This window comes from Labeo rohita, unplaced genomic scaffold (assembly GCF_022985175.1).
Source record: "Labeo rohita strain BAU-BD-2019 unplaced genomic scaffold, IGBB_LRoh.1.0 scaffold_519, whole genome shotgun sequence".
Lineage (NCBI taxonomy): Eukaryota > Metazoa > Chordata > Actinopteri > Cypriniformes > Cyprinidae > Labeo > Labeo rohita.
In genome coordinates, this window is record NW_026129440.1 from 46,136 (window position 1) to 55,135 (window position 9,000).

General features: G+C 35.9%; 1 long non-coding RNA gene across 1 annotated transcript; it reads right to left on the reverse strand.

Moving 5' to 3' along the window:
* Window positions 1–246: 246 nt before the first annotated feature.
* Window positions 247–4,456, reverse strand: LOC127160994 (uncharacterized). The gene is made up of 4 exons (XR_007826904.1): window positions 4,230–4,456; window positions 3,848–3,968; window positions 1,190–1,294; window positions 247–351 (listed from the first exon to the last, which is right to left on the reverse strand). It is a non-coding gene; the product is annotated as an uncharacterized LOC127160994 (long non-coding RNA).
* Window positions 4,457–9,000: the final 4,544 nt, after the last annotated feature.

Below are 9,000 nucleotides of genomic sequence, written 5' to 3' on the forward strand. Positions count from 1 at the left end.
TGTAAAAATGTCAATTTGGTGTAAAGCTGCTTTGCAATGATATGTTTGAAGTCTTCTGCTGAATAAAATAAATCAAAATACTGCATTTCTGGGGAAAATGACTAAAATCTTTTGTAAACATTTTTAGCAAAGAGAAAAACAATACTTTCATCAATTTATGAACTATAAAGCTTTATGATAATTATTCACTGATACACTTTCTGATACAGTTTGTGTGTAAACAAAAATAAGAAACACATCAAATACCGTTTGGGTTGTGATGTTGTTTCTTCACTGAAGTTTGGTACATTACCCTTTGACCAGTCACTCTTCACAGACACAGAGCTGGACACATGTGAGCCTGATCTTAAACTAATGACACAGAGAGAAAAGAAACTTTACTACAGGAAGTTCATCTGGCCTTTATATCAGCACACATTCTCACTAGTCCTTCACAGAAACAATTTTTAAACAAGTTTTAAAGATAGCAGTCATTCTTGTTTACAGGCTCACATTTGTGTAACAACTTTTGTAAAGTATTTCTGATCTAACTGAAGAGACCAATTTTATTTTTGACTAAAATGGAGAGCAGAAATGTCAGCGCTACACAGTTCTGTTAGCATACTTCAATTAAAAAGACCATATGACGCAATTTTAAAACTTTAGCACTTTGTTTATTGGGTGTAACAATAACAGTAACAATGTTGTTGTAATAATTACCGTATCCGCTTGAGTCCAAGTCTGAGCTGAACTTTTCACAGTGGTAAGCTTTTACTTTGCAACTCTCTTAACTTTCAGATACAATATCATAAAGTTATAATTTTTCTTTTCACTGTAACAACTTTTTGTCCTGACATAAAATATGTTTATTTAGGTGTGGTTTATTGTATTTTGTTTACAATTTATTTCGGTGTGTATAACACAGGTGTGTATTAACTGCAGCTCCATAAAGCGTGCTGTACACAAGTTAACATTTGGGTTGTACGGATCAGGAACAGCATGATAAATAAATCTTAACCACTGATTCCAAACAAGTGGGTTTATTTTCACATGCAAACACGCAGTATCTCCACAACATCAAATTTTTAGCAAAGAGAAAAACAATACTTTAATAAATTTATGAACTATAAAGTTTTATGATAATTATTCACTGATACAATTTTTCAGATACAGTTTATGTGTAAACAAAAATAAGAAACACATCAAATACCATTTGGGTTGTGATGTTGTTTCTTCACTGAATTTTGGTGCTTCATTCTTTGACCAGTCACTCTTCACAGAAACAGAGCTGGACACATGTGAGTCTGATCTTACACTAATGACACAGAGAGAAAAAAAAAAAAAAAAAAAAAAAAAACTTCACTACAGGAGGTTCATCTGTGTTTTATACTGGCACACATTCTCGCTAGTCCTTCACAGAAACACTTGCAGGGTTTTAAAGATAGCAGTCATTCTTGTTTACAGACTCACATTTTTGTAAAAACTTTTGTAAAGTATTTCTGATCTAACTGAAGAGAACATTTTTGACTAAAATGGAGAGCAGAAATGTCATTGCTACACAGTTCTGTTGGCATACTTCAATTAAATGGACCATATGATGCTATTTTAAAACTTCATCACTTTGTTTATTGGGTGTAAAAATAACAGTACCAATGTCGTTGTAATAATTACCGTATCCACTTGACCTTCAGCACCAAAAGGCAAGAGTAAACAGACACTGCAGCGGTTATGTAGGAAACTTAATTTATTCAGAAGAAAAAATCAGACAGACATTGAGGAAATTGCCTCTTTTGTGCAGTCTGAAATGGCGACCAGTGGTCGACTCCACGGATATCGGTGGTTACATCTGCGTGCTATTCGAAGAGGATATGTTGTTTCTCAAGAAACAACATATCGCCGCTTTTCCACTATCGGGCCGAACCGTTCTCTTCGCTTAAACATTCCGTTCCGTGCCGATCCGGGCCAGTCAGCACGGATACGGTTTCATTTTCCACTGTGGTGCTGATAACGGAACTCTTTGGAATGTAAATACAATTGCGTTAGTCGTTGCCTTGGTAACGCAATTGTAATATAAACAGAGATACGGACGATGATCAGATATTTCTGTTTTTGGGACTTCGTTAAATAACAGAAAAAAAGGACACAACTATAAACAACGCAAAAAATAAACAGAAGGCGATGACAGGTATAAGGTTACCAAAAAATGCTGAGGGGATGTGCATGCTAACGGAGACGGACAGGGTTCTAAGAACCGTTCGGCACGACAGTGGAAAAACGGCTTATGAGGATGATGATCAAATAAAGCAATCGATCCTGAAGGAGTTGAACACCGGCACGCTCAGTACTTCAGCCGGGGTCCCAAAGCATTGTGGCATATTCATATGATAAACTCAAGCCATACGGCAATTAATGGTTGCATTGACAGCTTCAGTCGGTTTGTGTTGTGGATGGAAGCATGCAATACATTCACGTAAAAATACGACTTTATTTTCGTAATTTTGACTTTATTTCTCAAAATACTACGATTTTAATCTCGTATTACTACGAGTTTATTCTCGAAATATTTCGACTTTTTTCTCGTAACATTTCGACTTTATTCTCATAAGATTTCAACTTTATTCTCGTAACATTTTGACTTTATTCTCGTAAGCTTTCGAGTTTATTCTCGTAGTTTCGAGTTTATTCTCGAAATATTACGAGTTTAATCTCGTAATCTTAGATTTTTTTTTTTTTAAGGTGGCACTAAAACGCCGTCGTAGGGTTTTATATTGGCACACATTCTCTCTAGTCCTTCACAGAAACGATTGCAGAGTTTTAAAGATAGCAGTCATTCTTGTTTACAGACTCACATTTGTGTAACAACTTTTGTAAAGTATTTCTGATCTAACTGAAGAGAACATTTTTGACTAAAATGGAGAGCAGAAATGTCAGCGCTACACAGTTCTGTTAGCATACTTCAATTAAATGAACGATATGATGCTATTTTATATCTTCATCACTTTGTTTATTGTTTATAGGGTGTAACAGTAACAATGTTGTCAACATAAAATACAGTTATTTAGCTGTGGTTTATTGTATTTTGTTTACAATTTATTTAAGTGTGCATAGCTCATGTGTGTATGTACTGCAGCTCCATAAAGTGTGCTGTACACAAGCTAACCTTTGGGTTGTACGGATCAGGAACAGCATGATAAATAAATCTTAACCACTGATTCCAAACAAAGCAGGTTTACTTTCACTTCCAAACACACAACGTCTCCACAACATGACAACAACACTACAACTCACTGAAGCCTCGTCTTCTCTTTGTGTATACCTTTGAACAGCAATACACTAATGTTTCACATTGTGATGCAGAGATTTGTGAAATTAATATCTGGACCTTAATCAAGGCATTTTAGGCATTTCTGGATCAGTGTTCTCTGTTAGACAGAATAAATCACTTTGCAGGAGACTATGACCTTTGTAACTTCGAAGATGTTACACAGACACATTACACACTAACAAAAATTAAAACATTAAAAGGCATTATATGACCCCTTTAAATTAAGCGTGCAAGCATTTTTAATGTCTGAATACACATTTATGACCTACAAACCAAAATCACTGATGTGGAATAATTTACTTTATTATCTACAAACCCAGTGCTGAAGAGTGGCTGTAAGTTGGGTTAAGACTGTGAATGATGATTTTGATTTGAGTTCTCAGATATTTATAATTTACTGGCTACTTTATATATGAAGCTCTGAAGTTCTGCAAAGCATTTGTAAATATAAAACAAAGTTTGTTAAGGTTTTGTTTTTTACAGCAAACATCTGAAACTCCAGCAGTGTTTAAAATGATTCTCTGAAAACAAACTCAGTCTTACCTCTGTTTCTGTGAGAGACTCATCTCAGACTGAGAGTCCTTTCCTTGCTCTTCTGACAAACTGCAGATAAACTCCAGTGATCAGCATTGGGTTGTGAAAACAATCTGCTGTTCAGTTTGACCTGAAGATGATGATCGTTAACGAGATGACTAAATATGTTAAATTAGCATCAACAGCAACAAAAACACTATATAAAATAAAGTGAGTTACAAACAAATGCACTGGCATGTAGAATAACCAAATAGTCTTATTGAGAAATGGCTGGTTTAAAAATACTTTCAAATTTTGCATCACAACAACAACAGCATAAAACAGATGCCAAAATACGGAAAAAATCTTCGGAAACACATTCGCATTCAATAACCGATTTTGAAAAACTGACCTACAGTCCACTAAGAAGAAAATTTATAAGTACTTGAAATGCTAATTTTTTCTGTCCTTTAGGCCTGTAGCTTGTCAGCAATTAATTCTCATATCTCTCAGACGGATTGGATTAAATATGCAAAAACAATGTCCGCGAGTGTTAAAATGAGTAGGGTCTGTGCTAAAGTAGTATTTATAAAAATGTTTTCTAGGACATAAATCCAATGAGCGACCCTTTCTCTTTCTCTTCCTATCTGCGTGTACTTTCGTTTTCATCTTTGCAGGTTTTACTGGAGGGTTTTGAACGAGTTGAACAGTTACTGTCACCTGCTGTACTGGAGCAAGGATATTCTACCTAATACATTTAAACACTGTATTATTATTTTCCCTGTTTCTGGACTCTGTTGTCTACGATGCTGTTTATTGCAAAGGTCGCACATGCTGAGATTTGAATTTATTTCTTACTTTCAGTTCTTTATATTCATATTAGGGTGTAGTATTAATACTTATGCTTCAGTTTCTGCTTCTTTGCCCAGCTGAGGGTTGCCATTAATTGAACCATTGCATATAATAGAGAATCTTCCCACATGAAAGACAATAAAGTAAAAAAAAAAGAATACGTACATAGTACTTTTTTATATTGTAGGTTTTGATATAAACATCCATATAATTTGTACGTTTAACAAAAAAAAAAATAAATAAACAAATAATATGAATATAAGTAATTACAAAAACAAAACAGAAAAAAACAGAAATAAATGAGTAAATATATCAATATGAAAACAGAAATCAGTATAGCTATATATATATATATATATATATATATATATATATATATATATATATATATATATATATATATATATATATATATATATATACACACAAACACACACACACACTGTACAATAAGGTAGCCTTTCAACCTTTCCATGCAAAAATTCTGGATTCCCAAAGTTAAAAATCATGTTTCTTTCACCCACAGATAAATGAGAAAAGGGTCCCATACCTTACAGAAATTGAAAGGTTTGTCCTTTAATGCGGTAGAAAAGGCTTAATAGGGAATTAGAATTTTAGCTTTGTTTATCCACTGAATAACTGACGGTGTTTGATCTGTTATCCAACATACAAGTATGCATTTGCGAGCACAGTATAAGAGAATTTGGAGAAGGGGAATCCCTTGGAATTTGAAGGGAAATTCCTGACTTATACCTAGCAAACATGCTTTTGGTCCGAGTTGTAATGGACAGCGGAATATATTCTCAAGTTGGATATTCTCATCGGATGCCCATTTTCCACAAGTTGATATGATTCTTTAGGGTCTTAATAAAAAGTCTCTAATATACTTTGATTAAAAATTCTCAATGGTTTTGTAAAACAACACCCTTTTTACCTTGTAAAAATGAGCTCTGCAAAAATCATCTCATTCTAAGGGGTTGTTCCTTTAAATGCAAATGAGCTCTGCTCACCCCGCCCCTCTCTTCTCTCTGTGGAATGACAAGCTTGTTTACTTTAGCCGCATTTTGCCCTAAACTTCCTAACTACCACGTTATAAGGAAAGGCGATTGCAAAGATTCATAAAAAATGCTTATACTCACTTCAAATCAAATCAAATCACCTTTATTTATGTACCGCCTTTAACAATTCAGAATTGTGACAAGGCGGCTGTGCAGTATTAAATAGGAAATAGTCTTTAATCTAGGGTCTTTATTCTAGATTTAAACTGACAGAGTGTGTCTGCGTCCCGAACAGTGTTGGGTAGACTGTTCCAAAGTTTGGGTGCTAAGTAAGAAAATGATCTGCCACCCACGGTTGATTTGGATATTCTAGGTATTATCAAATTGCCAGAGTTTTGAGAACACAGCGGACGTGAGGCACTATTATGCAATAAGAGCTCGCTCAGGTACTGAGGAGCTAAACCATTCAGGGCTTTATAAGTAATTAGCAAGATTTTAAAATCTATACGATGTTTAATAGGGAGCCAGTGCAGTGTTGACAGAACCAGACTAATATGATTATACTTTTTGGTTATAGTAAGAACTCTAGCTGCTGCATTTTGGACCAGCTGGAGTTTATTAAGCGAGCAGAACAACCACCCAGTAGAGCATTACAATATTGTAATCTTGAGGTCATAAACGCATGAATTAATATTTCAGCATTTGACATTGAGAGCGTAGGTTGTAATTTAGATATATTTTTGAGATGGAAAAATGCAGTTTTGCAAATACTAGAGATGTGGTTTTCAAAGGAAAGACTGCCATCAAATAGCACACCTAGGTTCCTAACTGATGACGAAGAATAGACAGAACAGCCATCAAGTATTAGACAGTGTATTAGGTTATTACACGCTGAGGTTTTAGGTCCAATAATTAACACCTCTGTTTTTTCAGGATTTAACAGTAAGAAATTACTTGTCATCCAATTGTTTAACTCAACTACACAATCAGTTAGTTTATCAAATTGGTATGTTTCGCTGGGCCACAAAGAAATATAGAGCTGAGTATCATCAGCATAACAGTGAAAGCCAACACCATATTTCCTGATGATATCACCCAGGGTTAACATGTAAAGCATAAAAAGTAATGGCCCTAGCACTGAGCCTTGCGGTACTCCATACTGCACTTGTGATCGATATGATACCTCTTCATTTACTGCCACGAATTGATGGCGGTCAGATAAGTAGGATTTGAACCATGCCAATGCACTACCACTAATGCCAACATAATTTTCAAGTCTGTTCAAGAGAATGTTGTGGTCAGCCATATCGAAAGCAGCACTAAGATCCAGTAGCACTAACAGAGAGATACAACCATGATCGGATGATAGGAGCAGATCATTTGTAACTCTAATAAGAGCAGTCTCAGTACTATGGTACGGTCTAAAACCTGACTGGAAATCCTCACAGATATCATATTTCTGTAGGAAGGAAGATAATTGTGAGAATACAACCTTTTCTAATATCTTTGACAGATATGGGAGATTCAAGATAGGTTTGTAATTAATTAATTTGTTGGGGTCAAGTTGTGTTTTTTGTTTTAATGAGAGGCTTAATAGCAGCCAGTTTGAAGGTTTTGGGGACATATCCTAATGACAGTGATGAATTAATAATATTTAGCAGTGGATCTATGAGATCTGGAAGCAAGTCTTTAAGTAGCCTAGATGGAATAGGGTCTAGCATACAAGTTGTTGGTTTAGATGCTTTAACAAGTTTATACAATTCTTCCTGACCTATAGTAGAGAATGAGTGGAATTTTTCCCCAGGAGATCTATAGGACACTATCTGATGCGATACTGTAATTGACGGCTGCATGGTGACAATTTTGTCTCTAATTGTATCGATCTTGGAAGTAAAGTAGTTCATAAAGTCATTACTGCTATGCTGATGGGTATAGTCAGTGCCTGTTGGTTCTTTATTTTTTGTTAACTTAGCCACTGTATTGAATAAATATCTAGGGTTATGTTTGTTATCTTCTAAAAGAGTCGAAAAGTAATCAGATCTTGCCGATTTTAATGCTTTTCTATATGATAGGGTACATTCACGCCAAGCAGTACGAAAAACCTCTAATTTTGTTTTCCTCCAGCTGCGCTCCATTTTCCGGGCTGCTCTCTTTAGGGCCCGAGTGTGCTCGTTATACCACGGGGTCGGACTGTTTTCTCACTTCTGCTGTAAGTGAAGCTGGATCATGAATGATTAGCGTGAACATAGACAGATATATATATATATATATATATATATATATATAGGAGGCACATTCCCGTCACAAACAAATGTAATCTACTGCATCTTCAGTGGCTCAGATGTTGGGAATAAATGACAACCACTATGTTCATTATTACATCCAGCAACACAACACCTCAATCGCTCAATCGGAGATATTCTTGTCTAACTTACATCCCTGCTTCTGCATCGAAACGAGGAAAGTTACTGGACTGTGACAGCTGGTCTAAGGTAAGAGCTCATGTCAATCAACTATGGTGGGAGCGGCCTCTGTGGGTGTGACGGCACACCGACAGGCATTTGAGAACGGCTCGATTTGAAAAAGGAAATATTATTTTTACAGATTAATTAAAAACCGCTGCATGGAATTGTTTCATTATAGTGTAGATTTGTACATACACTGCCAACACACATTAATGTTCAAACAACATGAAAAAGTGAATTTAGCATACGATGATCCCTTTAAATTACCTTTAATGAAGGCTGGCATTTTTTTTTTTTTTTTTTTTTTTTTTTTTTGAAACATACAATAAGTTCTGTAGAGGAACAGACCTGAGATTTGCAGCTTCAGCACTGATCCAAGTTGAGTTTGTGTCATTTTATTCCAATATAAAGCGGAGCTGGACAGAAAGTTGGTACAACTTAAAAGAAGGAGCAGTTACTCCACCCAGTCTGCTAGGCAGTGACAGGTAGCTGTATCTTAATCAGGGCCTTTTTTCCTCCAAATAAAAGAAATATTAAAACCACGCAGCTGTTTTAGGGCTCTGTTAGGAATGAGAGCAGGTAGCATTTGAAGTGTGTATAAAAGACAAGGTAATATATTCATCTTTGTCAGGACTCCACCTGCCCCGTCAGGGTCATTACCATCATCGGCCACACCTGCACGTTCCCGCTCACCAGAGTTCTGATTGCCACCACCTGTTCTCTCCCTGCTATAAATACAGCTCACTTTCACCCAGTCACCTTCCGATCTGCTTGCTCCCTACCAGACTCTATCATCTGCCCTTGTCAGCCTCTTCCTGTTCCAACCTGCCTGTTGCCTGAGAGACTCAATTCGCCTTCAGTTAAGCCT